Below are 18,173 nucleotides of genomic sequence, written 5' to 3'. Positions count from 1 at the left end.
TATTGTTTTTCTCTTTTGAGTGTTTCAAGTATTTTATGACATTTTTCCATCTTTGGATGATTTCATTAAGTAAGAAAATGCTACAAGAGTGACTGATCTCATCATATGTGGCTGTTTCAATATTGTTTCCACCTAAATGAATGTTCACTGTAATGTATGTCAGATTTTTGAGCTTATGGGTTCATTGTCTCAAATTACACTACTATTATAATGAAGCATACTAATTAAATATGTTTCTATTAGATCTTCAAAATTCAAATTGACTCAGGATTTTGTAATGAGTGACAGAGTTGTTAGTGTTGTAATTAAGAAACATCATTTTATCTATGTCAATATCTACTATAAAGCTAATTCATTATGTATAATTTTTAGGGAAAGCAAGTAAATGTGTAGAGCAGGAATATGGCAGACATAGATGCACATGTAAAATTAGAAAAATATTTTCTATTTAGAAAGCTTATTTTTTGCTGAATAATTTAAAATTGTACTTGTCTCTCCCAATTTTATAAAGACAAAAATGAGTATCAATGAAGCATAATAATATAATGATGTATTTAAGAAATATATTTTCCATGATACACTCTGCCACATCATCTCTAATAATCTCTGATTAATTTTGACTTCCTGTTTAGATTCATAAAATACTGTATTATAGAGTGAAAGATGGCCCTAAACTACAAAGTAGTCACGCTCTTTTTTAGAACTTAGTGATTTGTGTAAATTACTAGTGATAGGAAATATGATATAAAGTTTTCTTATTGTATAGGAAATAACTCTGATGTGGTGACATCCTCCAACTAGTCTACTAACTAAATTATCCCAGGTATTGGAACAGAAATCTCATGTACCCAATGAAAATACTCAAATCACATGACTTGTCAAATCAATATCAAATGGAGTCAAAAGCAAAGTAATAGAGATGAGTAAGCTAAGACTCTTAGTATAGGGCACAAGTAGGCAGAGACAACACTACTGAATATAAATAGTAGGATTCTAAGTTTCATGTGTATATCGGCCCCTCTCAAATGATGGTCATGTTAGGAGGACTACAGTTTAGGTTTGAGCAAAAGAGCCCAAATAGATAAGAGGCCCAAATAGCCATCACTGTTTAACTAAAAACAACTTATGCCCCTTTCACAGCATTCCATGATTACTAGAATGGTATGTCAGGAGGTGGGCAGCAGCAGCAGCACAATTTGCTTAGGTTTCAGTAAGTTATTTTATTAAATAAAAAAGTTCCCTGATATTCTTGTGGCCAAGAAGGAAAAATATAGACTAGAATAGAGTACAAGCTAGTTTATTTGTAATACAGAATGCCTATTCACACACAACAACAACAACAAAAAGAACAACAGCAAGAACAACAACAAAAAAAAGTTGATAAGAAGCAGCCATTAAGGCTGTCAAAATTCAGCAATTTTATAAAATGACTTGAATAGTACAGAGCATGTGTATCATCTTTGCAGATGGCATAAACTCAATGAGTTAGTGGATAAGTTGCCCAGGCTAAATGAAAACACAATATGCACAGTTGGTCATTATGTTAGAAAAAGGACTTTGACAAGTGTGAAAGATTTTGCAGAAGATCCTGGACGTTTAGAGCATATGTTCTTCAAGTTTCTGAAGTGGATAAGAAGAAAAAGCAGATATTGTAATACTGTCTTTAACACTGGTCTTGGTTTATATCCCCTCTGATAATCTTGATTTTTTAAGTACTGTGTTTAGACCATGTATTTATAATGATTATTGATATAGATATATTATAATCTACCATTAATATCTACCATCTTCGTAACTGTTTTTTTTTCTTTTTTTAATTAAAGTTTATTGGGGTGACAGTTGTTAGTAAAATTATACAGATTTCAGATGTACAATTCTGTAACTGTTTTTAATTCATTGCATTTGTTCATTGTTTCTTTTGTTTCCTCCTCTTCTCTACCTTTCTGGTTTTAATTGACCATTTTGTATGATTTCATTCAATCTCCTCTTTTAACATATCATTTACACATCTTCTAAAGCATAATTAGTGGTGGCTCTAGAATTTGCAACATATTTTTAAATAATCTAAGTCCACTTTGAAATAACATTATCCTGCTTCACTGCTGAACGTGTACCTTATGATAGTATAAACTCATTTCTCCCTTCTGATATTGCTATTGTTCATTCTTTTATCCAACTATAATCATCTGATACATTGTCACTATTTTTTCTTTACATAGGAGTTATTTTTAAGTCAATTAAAAGAAGAAAAAGGGTTTTACCTCACCTTCATTTATTTCTTCTCCTATGCCCTTTTTTTTTTCTTTACACAGATACAAGTTTCTAACTCATAATATTTTCTTCTATCTGAAATTTCCTTGACCATTTCTTGAATATCAGGTCTGGAAGCAATGAATTCTCTCAATTTTTGTTTGTTTGAGAAAGTCTTTATTATTCTTCACAACTGAGAATACTTACAGTGGGTATAGAATTCTAGATTGACATTTTTTCCTTTTGATTCAACACTATATATTTATTCCACTCTCTTCTTGTTTTCAAATGAGAAATCCATTGTATTTATTATTCTTGCTCCTCTATAGGTATTTTTTTCTCTCTTATTTTTTTATTTTTATTTTTTTAACAATTTCTCTTTGTCTTTGGGTTCCCATAGTTTGAACATGATATAACTAGATGTAGAATTTTTGTTATTTACCCAGCTTTGTGTTTTCAGAACTTCCTGGATTGGAGATTTGGTATATGGCATTACTTTAGGAAAATTCTAGGCCATTGTAACTTCTAGTATTTCTTTTGTTCCAATCTCTCTTTCTTTCCCTTTCATATTCCAATTACATATATGTTGTAAGTTTTTTTTTTTTTTTCTTTCAATTTGGGGAGATTTTGAGCTGATTTGACCAATTTTCAAGTTTACTGTTTTTTCCTCAGCCATGTTGAATCTACTGATGTTCCCGCTGAGGACATTTTTTATCTTTGTCACTGTTTCTTAGTTTTAGCATTTCCTTTTGATTTTGTCTTAAGAGTTTCCATTTCTCTGCTAACATTACCCTTTTGTTCTTCTTTTTTTTTAATTAAAATTTATTGGGTGACAATGGTTAGTAAAATTACATAGGTTTCAAATGTACAATTCTGTAATACATAATCTATATAGCATATTGTGTGTTCACTATCCAGAATCAGTTCTTTTTCCATCAACATTTATTTGATCCCCTTTACCCTTATTGATCACTCCTATCTCCTCTTACCCTCTGGTAACCACTAAACTATTGTCTGTGTCCAAGAGTTTTTGTTTCATTTCTTTGTCTTGTTCCTTTGTTGTTTTCAATTTTATATCCCATGTATCAGTGAAATCATATGGTTCTCAACTTTTTCTGTGTGACTTATTTTGCTTAGCATAATAATCTCAAGATCTATCCATGTTTTTGCAAATGGCACTATGTCATCTTTTCTTATGGCAGAGTAGTATTCCAGTGTGTATATATATCACATTTTCTTTATCCAATCATCTATTGAAGGACACTTTGGTTGTTTCCAGGTCTTGGCCACTGTAAATAATGCTGCAATGAACATCAGAGCACATATATGTTTATGGATAAATGTTTTCAGATTTTTTGGGTAAATACCTAGGAGAGGGATTGCTGGGTCATATGGTAATTCTATTCTTAATTTTTTGAGGAACCTTCCATAGCAGTTGCACCAATCTGCATTCCCATCAAAAGTGTATGAGTGTTCCTTTTTCTCCACAGCCTCTCCAACACTTGTTACTATTTGTCTTGTTGATGATAGCCATTCTGACTGGGGTGAGGTGATATCTCATTGTGGTTTTTATTTGCATTTCTCTGATGATTAATGATGTTGAGTGTTTTTTCATGTGTCTATTTACCATTTGTATGCTCTCTTTGGAGAAATTTCTCTTCAAGTCCTCTGCCCATTTTTCAATTGGGTTGTTATTTGTTGTTGTTGTTGAGCTTCATGAGTTCCTTGTATATTTTGGATATTAGCCCCTTATCGGAGGCACTGTTTGCAAAAATCTTCTCCCATTCAGTTGGTTTCATCTTTATTTTGTAGATGGTTTCTTTTGCTGTGTAGAAGCTTTTTAGTTTGATATGGTTCCTTTAATTTATTTTAGCTTTTACTTCCCTTGCCCTAACCCATTTCTTCTTGCATGTTGTGTACTTTTTCATTATAGCCTTTAACATGTTAATTATCACAATTTTTAATTCCATGTCCTATATTTCCAAAGTCTGAGTCATAGCTGAATCTCATTTTGATTTACTTTGTCTTTTCCAGATTAGTACACATTTATGTATGTGTGTATGCATGCATGCATGCGTGTGTGTGTATTTGTATGCAAGAATATATGTATTTATGTCTTTTGACATGTCTTGAATTTTTTTTTTTTGAAAACCAGCCATTTTGTTTTGAATAACAGATACTGAAGTAAATAGGCATTTTGCATGAGAATTTGTGTTAACATGGCTAGAAGTTGAGCTGTGTTCAATGCTTGCTGTGGCTAAGTACCAGAGGCTTCAAATTCCTCTAGTGTCCTTAGTTTTGCCTGTCCTCTAGAATTTTAGGCTTCTCACGTATTGCTTCCCAGACATAGTGTGAGTCTCACAGCTCTTTTACCCATAATCCACTATTATATATCTGGACTCTTGTTGGGTGTGGTGGACAGGGGACATTCTATAACCTTTGATTAAGTTTTAGTAATTTAGTGGGCCTATGTGTTATGATCCTGGCCTTTACAAATGTTTCTGTTTCTCTTCCAGTAGTTTAGCCTTTCCCCTTATCCTTTACCTACTTGTAGCATTCCTAATTTATTTCTGTGAAACCCTGTCCCCTTTTGGTTGTGGTTTTTATTTCTTAACATTTTCCCTCTTACTTGATAGAGGAAGGCTGGAGGTGGCTTGAGTAGAGGAATATCTCCTTTTTCTAGCTGAGATAAAATTTCACAACTCTGCTGTGGTGAAGTCCTTCACCTTGGAGAGCAGGCCTTTGTTATGTCTAAGTCTCAGGTTTTACTATATTGACTCTTCCTTTGCCCTGATACAGTCAGGAGGGGATCTTTCTTGTATCTTTACCTTGAGAAACTGCTGGAGATCTTCAGGTAAAGAAAGTTAGTATCTCCTAAGACTATGAACCCAAGATTTTCTTACTGTCAGACTAGACCACACTCAGCCTGCAGGAATTTGTCAAAATGACCATTTAAGTGTTACTCGTAGTTTATGACTTTAATGACTTCTGCTACAGGTAAGTAGATCATGGTTGCTATATCTCTCAACCAGGAGTATTGATTATTTTGGAATGAAATCTTGAGAAATAAGATTGATTTGTGAATTATTTATTGCAGCCAAAGTGTCTTCAACTAAATTAAATACCCCCTAAGTGCTGGGAATGCCCATTATTTGTCTTTAGATCAGCCAATACACTTCATAGTGAGTCTCAATTTTAATAAGCTTTCAATATATACGTGATTGATTTGCTTGTTGAAATCAGTCATGGAAGATAATCAGGATTTCTGTTTAACGGGGGCCTCTAGTGGTCACACAATCAAGTTAAATAATACCAATATCTGCTAATGGTAGCTTATTCCTTATGGAAGTCTTTCACTCTCTTTAAATTGATTTATTCTTGCAATCTCAGTATGAGGTGGGAAAGGATTTTTTTTTGTTTGTTTTAGTTAATCAATGAATTAGGCTGGAATTTTAATCTCAATTTTACTAAGGTAAATATGGAATATTATTCAATTTTGTTAACGGTGAATTGCCCATTTTAACACATCTATTAGTTAGGGGAATTTATAATAAAGAGAACAAAGTTATGTCCACTAACCTTAATGCCTGATACACATACACAAACATCCACAATTATGTATGATTAATCGCAAATAGTTTATGTCATCTTATTTCTATTATTTTACTTCTGTGATTATCTATTGCCTTATACATACTTTAAAGTGAGAGTACATCTAACAAACCAATATTGTCTACTTATAATTTAACGAGTTCTGAAGCAATCTCTTGCAATCATAAAGTACATTTTGAAGGAAGAAGGCTTAGCTGAACACTTACAAAGGATGAACTGAAACGTGATTGATCCTTACTCTCTGTCTAGAGGGTTTCAACACTTTAAAGGCCAGGTTTTTACAATAGATTAGCAGCTAAGATTACAGGAAATATTACATAATTCAGGGCATATTAATGTGAACATTAAGGCATTTTGTACAAATTCTAAAATGCCACCTATTTTCTTTTACATTCTCATTGGTATTTTTAAGTAATCTCCACTATACACTATACTGGAAACTCAAATGTTATGTTACCCAAAACAAAAACATGTTTCTACTTTATAATTCTATTCTATGCAATTTATAAGCAGTATTTTCTTAAAGCAGTATTTTCTATAAGCAGTACTTCAATGTTCTTTATGTTTAGCAATTTAGTTTAGTCATGAGCCTAAAAAGGGGAAGCAGAAGTATTGAAAGCTTACTGGTGTTTATTAATGAAAGATTTCTGTTATTTCAATATGTGACTCCATTTATAGAGGGAAAAATATACAGATTTTTCACAACCTGAGTGTATAGCTATATCTTAAACACAAGATAGAATGTGCTAATTACATTTTGATATTTCTTCCTCATTTTTTCTAGTTTAAATGGAAATAATAATAAGAAGAATACATCTATCTTGAAATCCAAATTCAGCTTGTATATTAAAAACAAATCAGAAATCTCACTGATGCTATTTGCATTTTGAAAAAACAAAATACAAAGGCAACACAGCCACCCCCAAAGTTTTTCCATTATAGGTTTTACAGTGCTGACCTCAAGTAGTATATTCTATAAACTGTGATTCAAATCTTATATAGAACTCAAAATATATTTGATCATAAATTCAAGGGCAATGGTGCTATCTAACAATCTCTAGACCACCAGGGCATTCTAGTTATACAAATACTTGCTTTTTTATGTGAAGAAGTAATATGTCTAGGTTAATTACGTTTTATTTTGGTTAACCAAATTTCTTCATCTTCCTGTTTAATGTGACATTAATTTGTAAATAGAAGTTATTCCATAAATTAGTTTTCTTCCCCACTATTTAAGACTTTGCAGGAACATACCACCCTCAGTGTATACACAGTTGGGCATATACCCAACTATTTCATCCCAAGAACAATTTTATCTTTAAAGAGAAAACTTCATATGGATAAATATTAATAAGACTAAACAAGTAGTATAAGAACAAGGACATGTATCATGAAACCAAAATAGGTTTCAGGGGTTATAGCCTGAGTTCATTTTGCCTTATTTGCGATGTCTCAAAATTTTTAAGTGAGTAAAGGGATAATATTTCAACTTATTAGCTCAATTCATTGATGACAGTAAATTTTGACAACTTATATAATGATTTTCAGTTCTTCAACATAAAAAATAAAAGATGAATAATAACGATTATTATTATTATGAATAATAATAATAATTGCTGAATTATTATTGATGGATAATTATTATTGATGAATAATTGATGAATAATAATAATAATTATTATTATTATTATTGGTTTTACATTATACATCACCTATAAAATATGGACCAACAGGCATTAGGAATTGTCAATGATATTCTTCTGTGAATGTTTTTTACTTTAAATCTTTCTCTAGAGAAGGTTTTACATTGAATTTCAGATTAATTGCTATCAGATGCACTGTTTTGAGAGAGGTTTAGGAGAAGATTAGAATATATTTCCCCTAAACATGACTTGAAATTATTTCAAAACCCTTAAAAAAAAAAAAACCTGTTTGGAATTTCAAACTTCCATTATGTTATATTTACCACTGAAAACAGAAAGAAAACAATATTTTAAAGATGACCTTAAACCCTTTCCCATGTTGGGGCCCAAGTTCAGGCCCCACCGAGTGTGTGTTTCCACAGCTGCCGATGCTGGCATCACTCACACTTCATCAGCATCAAGCTCTGTTCCACACGTATTTTCACATTTAGCATTGACACCAGGCATTAGAAAGGAAATAGAAAACCCAAATATTTTTACAGTAAAGATTATATTTTTTCAGAAATATAAGTTGTCTAATATGTTATTTCAATAAATGGAATTTTAAAATAACAATTCTTTATATATGGGGAAAACAGTTTATATCATCTCTAAGAAGAGATTTGGGGTATAATTTATAAATAAAATTGAAGACTACAAATAATCCCAAAGTTAGAGTAGATTTTTTTCTTCATGGTTAAATATTATTTTAGAAATAGCTCACAATCATTGGAATATGCACATTTTTTACATTTGCTTGAGGTCTAACATCCATTTTAATGAACTTTTGATGAAATTCTCCTTAAAAATATTTAACATAAATATTTACTTTCATTTTTATTTATAGATACCAATAGAGTAATACCAAATATAGAAATGAATACGTAATCCATTTATATTTAATGTGTTTATAAATTTAGTTTATTTATAATATATAAGTTATATATTAAATATATGTATTTTACATATTATACATGCATATAATACACAAATATAACAATCTATCTTATTGCTACTTATTAATTTGAAACATTCAAAGAGTACATCTAATAAATAAAACTAAATGATTTAAAATGTTTTAGCTAGTTTATGGATTTTCATATTTGATTACAGAATGATTGTTATAAATGTGTCAGGAATAATTGGGAATTAGAGAAATGCCAAAAGATTTGATATAGAAAAGTGTCCTGATTTTCAAATAAGGGAGAAAATAATATTTTAGAAAATAGAGACAATTCTGAATATTCCATTGTGGAATTCTTTTCATAAATAGATTATTTATAAACTATGATTTACTAAACATTTCATTCATGTAGCAGAAGTCATTAAGTATAAATCAGATAAACCAAATTTTTTTGATATAATTTGAGAGTAGAGCAATTGTGTACCATCTTTGATGAGAGGTACACACAGAATTTCACAATTTCCTTACAGACAAGAAGGAGAAATGTGGACCTGGTAGTAGTGGAGTCATAAAAGTTACTGCTGGATGAAAAAAAAAACTAAATAAATAGAAGCCCAACTACATTAGGGAGTTTCCACAAAGCTCTGTATTAATTATATTGGACAATATTTTTAATCAATCATTTGGTTAATGATAAAAAGGAAGGCACACTTTTAAATTAACAAGTGATACAAAATAAGGGAATTTTAGTTTACATTTTGCAATATATATTTGAGAAGGAAATAAGCCAACATTAATGGAATATAGTTTTAGGAAACTTAATGTAAATTTTTGCAATTAGATAATTATCGTAGGCTGAATAATGATCCTTCTCCAAAAGATAGCCAAGTCATAACCCCTGGAAGTTGTGAATGTAATACTTTACATGGAAAAGGGACTTTGCAATTGTGATAAATGAGTATCTTGAAATAAGGAGATCATCCTGGATTACTTGGGTGGGTCTAGTGCAATCTCAAGGGTCCTTTTGAGAGGGAGGTGGGAAGATCAGAGTTATAGAGAGGAGATCTGAGAATGAAAGCAGAGGTCAGAGAAAAGATGCCATGCTGGTGGCTTTTAAGATGGAGGAAGGGACCTTGAGAAAAAGAAGCTGGAAAAAACATGGAAGCAGTTTCTCCCTTAGAACTTCTGGAAAGAGTATAGAGCAGTGGACCCATTTTAGATTTCTGACCTCCAGAGCTGTAGAGAATAAATTTGTGTTGCTTTAAGACACTAAGTTCAGAGTAACTTGTTCTATAAGCAATAGGAAATTACAAATCAAATGAGTATTAAATAGGGTCTGTGCTTCAGCTGTTCATATAACAAACTTCCAAGTTCAATAAATGTGTATTAAGCATATTATTCTAAGTATTTGACATTGAGGATACAAAGATAAATTAGGGAGAGTATCTGCCTTCAAGGATCTGACAATAAACAGCATTTACATCTAGTATGGTAATTATGGTGGAGTTATAAGGTCAGAGAAAGGCCACCAATGAAAGGTGGGTGATAAGAAGTGATGAGTTCTGTAAGAGCTACGAGTTTGTGGGAAATACATAAGTAACAGTATAGAACGAAGGGTTTTTCAGGCTGAACAATGTGGATAAGTATACCAAAACATAAAGCATCTCTGAGTGTGTAAGGAAAATATGCAGTCTGTCATTACTTGAGCATATATTATTTGTGAGCAGTGGCCTGAAATGAGGCTAAAGAAAATGTCAAAAGCATTTGTGTATTGCCTGAGTTCTATGTTATGGGGGTAGAAGTCATTAAAGGCTTTTTAAGAGGTAAGGATCAAAAGTCTGGTTTATGTATTGGAGAAGCAACCCCAACAGAAGAGAATGCTTGGAGTTAGGGAAGCCAATTTGAAGTCTGTAGCAATTGTGCAAGTCATGAATGATAAGGCTTTACCTTAAAGCAGTTTTAGTAATAACATAAGTAAGGGACAGTTTTGAGTATAAACAGGTAAAACTGTGGAAACCAGCAATTAGTTGCATTTGAAATCATGGTGTTTGTTATAGGATAACTGTGAGTTTCTGGGCTTGGGCAACTGGTCAACAGATCATAAATGAATTTGGGGATAGTTTAGAAAAGGAATATTATGGTGAATTCATATTCTGAAGGAAATTTGATGAATTTAGTTTTTGATATAAAAAGTTTTAGATGTCCACTGGAGAGCCAAAGGAAAATGTTTGGTGAGCAGATTTATACATGCACTTGAATTTTTGAGGATATAACACAGAGGCTGGAAATTTTGATACAGCAAAAATAAGAAAACGGATACAGCTGCCAAAATCAAACTATGTATAGATAAGAAAAGCAGAGGGAAAATAAAACACAACCAAAGAATTCCAACATTTTCCTTTTATTCTCCTCCAACAATTGTTGTGAGGAGAATAAAAGGAAACCCGTGAGATAGACAATTTCAAAAAAGATAAATGTACTAAAAACCAAAGGTTTTGAGACTTAATTATGTAAATTGTAAAAAAGCATTAAATAATTTCAGTAAGATAAATATTTATGGATACTGGGGATGTAGATGATTTTGCTTATGATGGTTTCAATGGCTTGGTATCTGTGGAAGTCATGAGGCAAAGGTCTGGACAGTGGCTCAGGACTGAGGAAATTCTCATAGTGATTATAATCCATTCTGTCAAGAATCACATCTGAGAAAGGAAAGAAATAGAGTGGTATTAAGATGAGAAGCAATCAACGGAGGTGTTTTCCCCGCCTTTATTTCCTTCTATTATAGGGAAGATTGACATATTTAAAAAATAGAAAGTGAAGAAGCTAATTCCCCAGCAGAGGGATATGGCAAAGATTGATATTGACTGAAATGAGAGTGATTTCATCATCTGAAAAATGAAAAAATAGAAGGATGGTTGTATTTGATGGGTAATGGTGGAGAGTAGGGAGAGTTAGTACATGCATCAGTTCTTCAACTCTCTATAAAAGAAGAAGTGAGATCATCTACGTAAATAAAAGCTGTTAGCAAAGCAGAGTAATCACTGAGGATAAATGAAAATTTAACTGGAGAAAAAGGAAAACTAAGAGACTGCCAATAACAATAGTGTCTTGTGAGGTTGAGGATGAAAATGTAGTTACCTCACCAGTGACAGAGCTGTGGGAAGACAGAAACCAAAGCAGGACAGCAGTTTTGTAGAACAGGTGTATCAGGATTAAATTTAACTGCATGTAACAGGAAAATATCAAATAAGTGACAAAACTATTAGAATTCAGAGGACTAGGTGATCTGAAGTTTCTGACTGGAATTTTCATGCCAACACAGTCCCAGGAGACTCAGCTTTATGCCATCTGGTAGAGGCTTCTCCTCAGTGGCTGCTTCTGTATATGAATTCTTGGAAATGTGAAAAGCTACATTTTTCATTTGACAAGAAGTTCAAACAGGTGAGGTGGCAGCCAGAAAAATGAATGTTACTTTAGTCTATACCAATAAGGACTGAGTATGTAAGAATGAAAATACCAGTGTTCTCTGACTTAGCAAGACCATATGAGAGTTTTATACTCATTTCTAGACATCACATATTGAAATGGGACACTGGCTGATCAAGAGATATCCAAATAAGAGTGGTTGTAATGATGAGAGATTTGAGGAGGAAATGCTGGGACAATTGAGTGCAGAGAAAGAAAATGTATGGGAGAAATGATTAGTTGCTTTTAGACATTGAACTGAGAACACATAAGCTTGATTAGATGAATTTGCTATAGCTCCAAAGGAAAGACTCAGAACCACTGGATGGAAATTATGTTGATTCAGGATTAAGCACAAAAATAAAACATCCAGAAATACTACAGCTCCCATATTGAATGGGTTCATTTATGAGGTTGTGAGCTGGTTAGTACAGGAATGTTTCAGGCAGAGTCTTGTGAATGTCAATTAATAATGTTATGTGCAGCAGACAGACTCCTGAAATGGACAAGAAGTTAAATAAGAATTCCTTCAAGAATATTTTTTACCTGTCTCTACTATTCTTCTAATATTCCTTCTGCAAAAATACTTTTAGAATTAGTTGTATGTATTAATACCTCTAAATATGTACTCTTGAAATTAATATTATAGACTGAAGAGTCAGAGATGTAAGTTCTTGTCGCGTCCATCACGAAAAGAGTTGTGGGAAGCGAGGAGAGCTGCACAAGCTTAAGAAAGACAGTAGATGAGAGTAGTGTGCAAGCGGGGCCAAGGGACTGCAGCCTCAAGGACTGAGCCCGGAATCAATAGAAAACTGATTTAAGCCGATCACCCTTGCCTGCAGGAAGCCGAACCCTAAGTCTCAGGATAAGTACTTCCCCAAAGGACAAAACCTTTATGCATATGAATAGATGGAGAGCACATCATTGAATCACTTCCCCTGCAGGTTGTGGGAAGGAATGCAGCCATAAAGACAGAGGCTCTCCTTACCCGAGGAAGGAGGGGGGCTGTGCCCAACTCTATCAACACTGGGAGTTCCCCAGATGGTCCCCACATGGCTGTGTCTGGCTTGGGTTGCCCCCCCCCCATGGGGAGTCGTACCCGTCTTTGACTAGGCAGCCGTCTTTCTAGGGCCAAACAGGGAGACATAAAAGGTGTAAGCACAAAGGTGAAGCAAAGTTCCTGAAAGGATCCGTCCTACAGACTCTCCTTTCTTTAGGGGCAGGTACGAGGAGACAGACGGGTAGGCTGCTGCATGGCACCAAGTTCTAGTGCTGATTTTAATTCATTAAACTAAATCTGAATAAATTATTTAAACTTTCTGCATCTCATTTCTATTTATTTTGTAACATGATGTTCTTAGTAAAGAATGTTAATATCTAAGATCTCTCCTATTCATACAAATCTATATTAGTTTAGTAAAAACAAGACTTCTAACAAATTGTTTCTTTATATGGTATTGATATAATTTAATATCAAGAAACTATATACACATATGTGCACCCCCCCACACATACTTATCATTTATTTGTATGCCTGTTTCTCCCTTTGGACTATTAAGATCTCAAGAATAAAGGAGGCATTTTATCCATGTTTTATTCTAATAGTGATTACCACAGTATCTTACATATCCTAAATAAATATTTCTTTACTTAACGAGACTTATGCCCTATCCCACACTCAGCACATGTGGACGGGGGACTTAGTAAAATAAACTTGAAGGACACTTCAGATTTTATTTCAGTTGGGACAGAAGGGAGAAGAAAATCCTAATGGCATTCAAATTGATATAAGAGTAAAACACTTTCTGTGAAGAGAATTTAAGTCAACTACTTGGCCACATGTGGTGCCACATATAGTTGTGATAGGACACATTGGTAGCTCCTCTTAGGTCAGAAAATATACGGTTCAAAGTGGGTGCCTGTCTTCTGTTTCACCCCGTACCCTGAACTCTACACTAAAACATGAGAAGATACTTTGCTTTTCTTCATTAATGGAGGGCAGAGTTGAATTTTGGAAAGAGCACTGTTCTTAAAATGAGATAATCGTAGATTCCATCCTTCATCCCTTACCTTCCAAATATGTGATTTTAAACAAAGCAATGGAATTCTGTAGAGCCAGTTTATTTGTCTATTTAATGACCACTATGATATATTCCTCCTAGAATTTTTCTTGGTATAAAATGAGACAATGCATGTCGGGTAAATGGTCTATACGCAATCCATGTCATCTGGGGACAATGGATAAAAACACAAAGTTTAACTCACACATTTTAAGGTTCAGGGATTGACTCTTAGGCTCCTACCTTCATAGAGAACCTGGGGGCTGTGCAAATGGTTTGAGGTATAGATGTATTTTGGAATATAAACCAGTACTTACAAATTTGTGATTTCCCCCCCCCCTCTTTTCCTGTAATATATGGGAATGCTTTTCTAGTTTTATTGAATAATTTGCTCTGCTTTTTGCCACAAAGATTACATTTTCCCTTGAGGCCATTAGCTGAGAGAAATATTATTGATCGTTTAGAGTCAATTTATCCTTTTCTTTTTAGTGCTTTAATACATTTTTTTTAACTCAGTAGAGTCAGTTTATCTATTTGAGCAGTTATTTAAACAGTTTTCTTGCACATATTTTTTTTCAAATTCACTCGAGTTACCAATGACAAGTTTACTTAGAATATTTATAATTTTCATTCTTTAATATATGTCTAAAATGAAATCTTTTGAGAAATTTGGCCATTTCTAAACTCTCAGACAACATTTTTTCTATTTGGATTATAGATGTTAAATGTCATTGTTATTTATATGCATGATATATTATACTTTGCAAAGTTTATTCTCAAAATTTTCATAGTACAATTTTCCTGAGGGCTGGTGTTGTAGCTTTCACAGATCTATTTTACACTTCAAGAAACTACGATGAAAACCACTCCTTATTGGTGAATATGCTTGGAGAATCATACGCATTTCTGGTTTCTACTATGTTAGGCAACAAAGTGAAAAGAAGGGAATGCTGACCTGTCTCTTTTAGAAAAAAATGACATTTCCAATACTCTAATAAATGGATTATTCTCTTTTTTTTTTTTTTTATCGAACTGGCAACCTTGTGATTGAGAGCCCACTGGCCCATGTGGGAATTGAACCGGCAGCCTTTGGAGTTAGGAGCATGGAGCTCCAACCACCTGAGCCACCGGGCCGGCCCGGATTATTCTCTTTTATGGATTAAGTATTTCAAGTATATTTTTTATTTGGAATAGAAACACATTTCTGTCAAAATTTTTACGTACATCATTTTGTATATACATTTTGTATATACATAAGACAGATTTGCTAAATTAAACAATTCATCTGAAAATGTAATTAAATGCTGATGAGAATTGTTCAAATGATCACCTGCTCAGTCATCAAGCCACTGATTACACTATATTACACCACAGTTTTTTATTTCCATATTTGTGAAAAAAAGCTACTCTTTTACATACTAAAGGATTTATAAAATTGTTAATTTCTCAAAGGTTGATACATTTGATTCAGATTAGATTTTACATATATGAAATAATCTTAACTACACAGTAAACTAAGATTTTCAAGTCCATAGTTCCTGAAGTCTTATCTTTATTGAATTGATGCCTAATGATACCTATTCCCAGGATCAAAAGTTTTTCCATATATCTATATAAAATATGGATGGAATCTACAATTCAAATTTGAATATATTTCTGTATTTTAAAGGTAAAAGTTAATCAATCCTGAAAAAAAAACTCTTTAAAGTTTCCCAAATAGCCTATATTAATCTACTGAAATTATCTCTTTCCTGTCTGTCTAATAGTAGCTGAGAGCCTACCTGATTATATTAAATTAAAACTCTGTTCATTCTCTACATAATTATTTCTAACATTTCTTAATCTACATTCAGAAGATGAGAGAGGAATATGATTTTCATATGCTTGATTTCCTGCATTTGATTTGGAAAGAAACAAGGAACTTCATTCTTCACTAATTTTTCAAACATGTTGTTCCAGCTGGGATTTCAGAGGATGGCTGTGTTTTAAAAGAAGTATCAGGAGAACTACAGTTATACACTACTTTTCAAATGGATTTAGTAGTTGTAGTCAGCTGATATTAAACAGTCATAGACAAGTAAAATGAGGATATAATACATGCCTCACTGGATGCTCTGATGGTTAAATAAGAAAACACATGTGGGACTCTTATGTACTCAGGAATAACTACATTACCATTTTGTAAACTACTCATATCGATTAGAAGAGAGACGTATTGAAATCTTTAGTGCACTTGAAGTATCTTTTAACTGGCCTAGGAAAGCCAGTGAAACCCCTAAGTATAAAGCAACCAGCACATTGAATAAAATGCAGAAAGTTACTGTGGTGGGCTAAATAATGGCCCCAGAGATGTCTAGATCCTCATCCCCAGACACTGTGAATTTGCAAAGTTGCCTGATAAAGGGATTTGGCATATGTTAGGATCTGTAAATTAGGGATTTCGGAATAAATGAATTATTCTGGATTATCCTGGCGGGCCTGATATAATTGAAGGAGTCCTTATAAGAGGTAGATAGAATGATGAGTTAGTAACAGTACTTGTGATGATGGATCTAAGAAGTTGGAGCAGTGTGTGTCAATCACTGCAGCAGTCTCTGGAACCTGAAAAAGCAAGGAGAGGGATTCTCCCCTTATAGCATCCAGAAGGAACTGTCTTTAACATTAGCCTGATCAAGACTGATTTTGGACTTCTATGCTTCAGAACTGTATGATAATAAATCTCTGTTGTTTTAAACCACTAAGCTTACGGTAATTCTTACAGCAATAACAGAAAATGAATACAGCTCTTTAAAAATATCTTCTCACTACAGTAGGGGAAGGCTAGGATCAGTTCTTTAAAAACAGTGAAGTATACCAAAATTGTTTTCCATACTCATCTAGTGACTTCATGTCAACTACTGACTTCACATACAAACAAACACATTCATGTACACACGTAAAGAAATCTAGGTGCCTCTAGCTTCCTCTGGTTTGTAGATTGTCAGACAATGGCCTGTGAGCCAAATCTGCATGACTGATAGCTTTGTACACCAGTGAGTTGAGAATGTTTTTTTACAGAGGAACTTTTGGGGTCAATTTGATTATAGGGAATACCAACTTAAACACCAACTAAGTAAAATGGTATCCCCCTAAAAAACAATTCTATTCTTCTCATTTGTAGACTTGTTTTATAAAAAAAAATTTAGTCAATTATTTTTATTATAGTTTGAATTTCTTCAAAAAATTTGTGAAATTTTGTTTTGTCTCTTGTTTTATAAATACCTATATAATATTCTCAGTTTTGCTGCTTGGCCTACAAAGCCTCATGACTCTTTAGAGAAAAGGTTTGCTGACACCTGATCTATCTAATGGATCCCCATTCAGGCAAGAACATTCATAGCATACATTTTCCCTCTTTCCTCGTTTCAGTATAGGATGATACTGTGTGAAATTCCTAAAGGTATGCTAATCAAATAATTAAGCAAAGTGATACCAACCAGTATTATCAGAAAGTATTATAATATTTTCCTGAAGTTATTGAAACAAGAAATCTTGTTGAACAGCTTGCTTTCAGAAGGATTATAGAGAATGAAGGTCCTTAAGTGATAAGTAATGACTTTAGACTCAGTGGTAAGTCAGTGAAGGAGGCAAATTTGAGTACAAATGAATTTGTGCATAACCCCTTTCCCTACAGCATGTAACTGAAGTTACATATTTCAGGGATCACATTCAATCAAATGGTTCTTTATTTTCAAACTACAGCTGGAAGAGGAATGATGTCACAAACCTTCTGCCCCTCTAAATTCTTTTTAAATATTTTCTTATAAGGCTATCCTCACACTGGCTGTATACTGGGTAATGTTAACTGCGGAAGGAATTCCAGAGGTAGCCAGAAGTGCTTTTCAAATCATTCTCTTTCTAAAAAATATCTGATGAGCACCGAGGAAAGTTTTAGGAGTTACTGGTAGGAAATTAAATATTGAGTGATCTCTGTCTGCATGTCGTCAACCATATTGCCTGGGCCAAGATCACTGAATTAGTGATATTTTGCAGAAATCGACCATGTTCTTAGGGATTCAGCAATATTGCCTATATACACATTAAGCCACATAATATAGTATTTTTAAAAATGTGAATAAAATAAAACATAGTCATTGAAGATTTAGGGCCAATTGTTTGTTTTAAAATCTGTAAATTTCTATCACCCAGTATATTTCC

At 33.1% G+C, this 18,173-nt stretch overlaps 1 long non-coding RNA gene across 1 annotated transcript in view; it reads left to right on the top strand.

Moving 5' to 3' along the window:
- The window catches only part of LOC308497055, a 322,003-nt gene that overhangs the window by 213,608 nt on the left and 90,222 nt on the right, over window positions 1–18,173 (top strand). The gene's annotated exons all lie outside the window — the stretch shown is intronic.

This window comes from Rhinolophus hipposideros, assembly GCF_964194185.1.
Source record: "Rhinolophus hipposideros genome assembly, chromosome: 4".
NCBI lineage: Eukaryota > Metazoa > Chordata > Mammalia > Chiroptera > Rhinolophidae > Rhinolophus > Rhinolophus hipposideros.
Note: the sequence above shows the minus strand (reverse complement) of the source record. Positions and strands in the feature narration are given on the sequence as shown.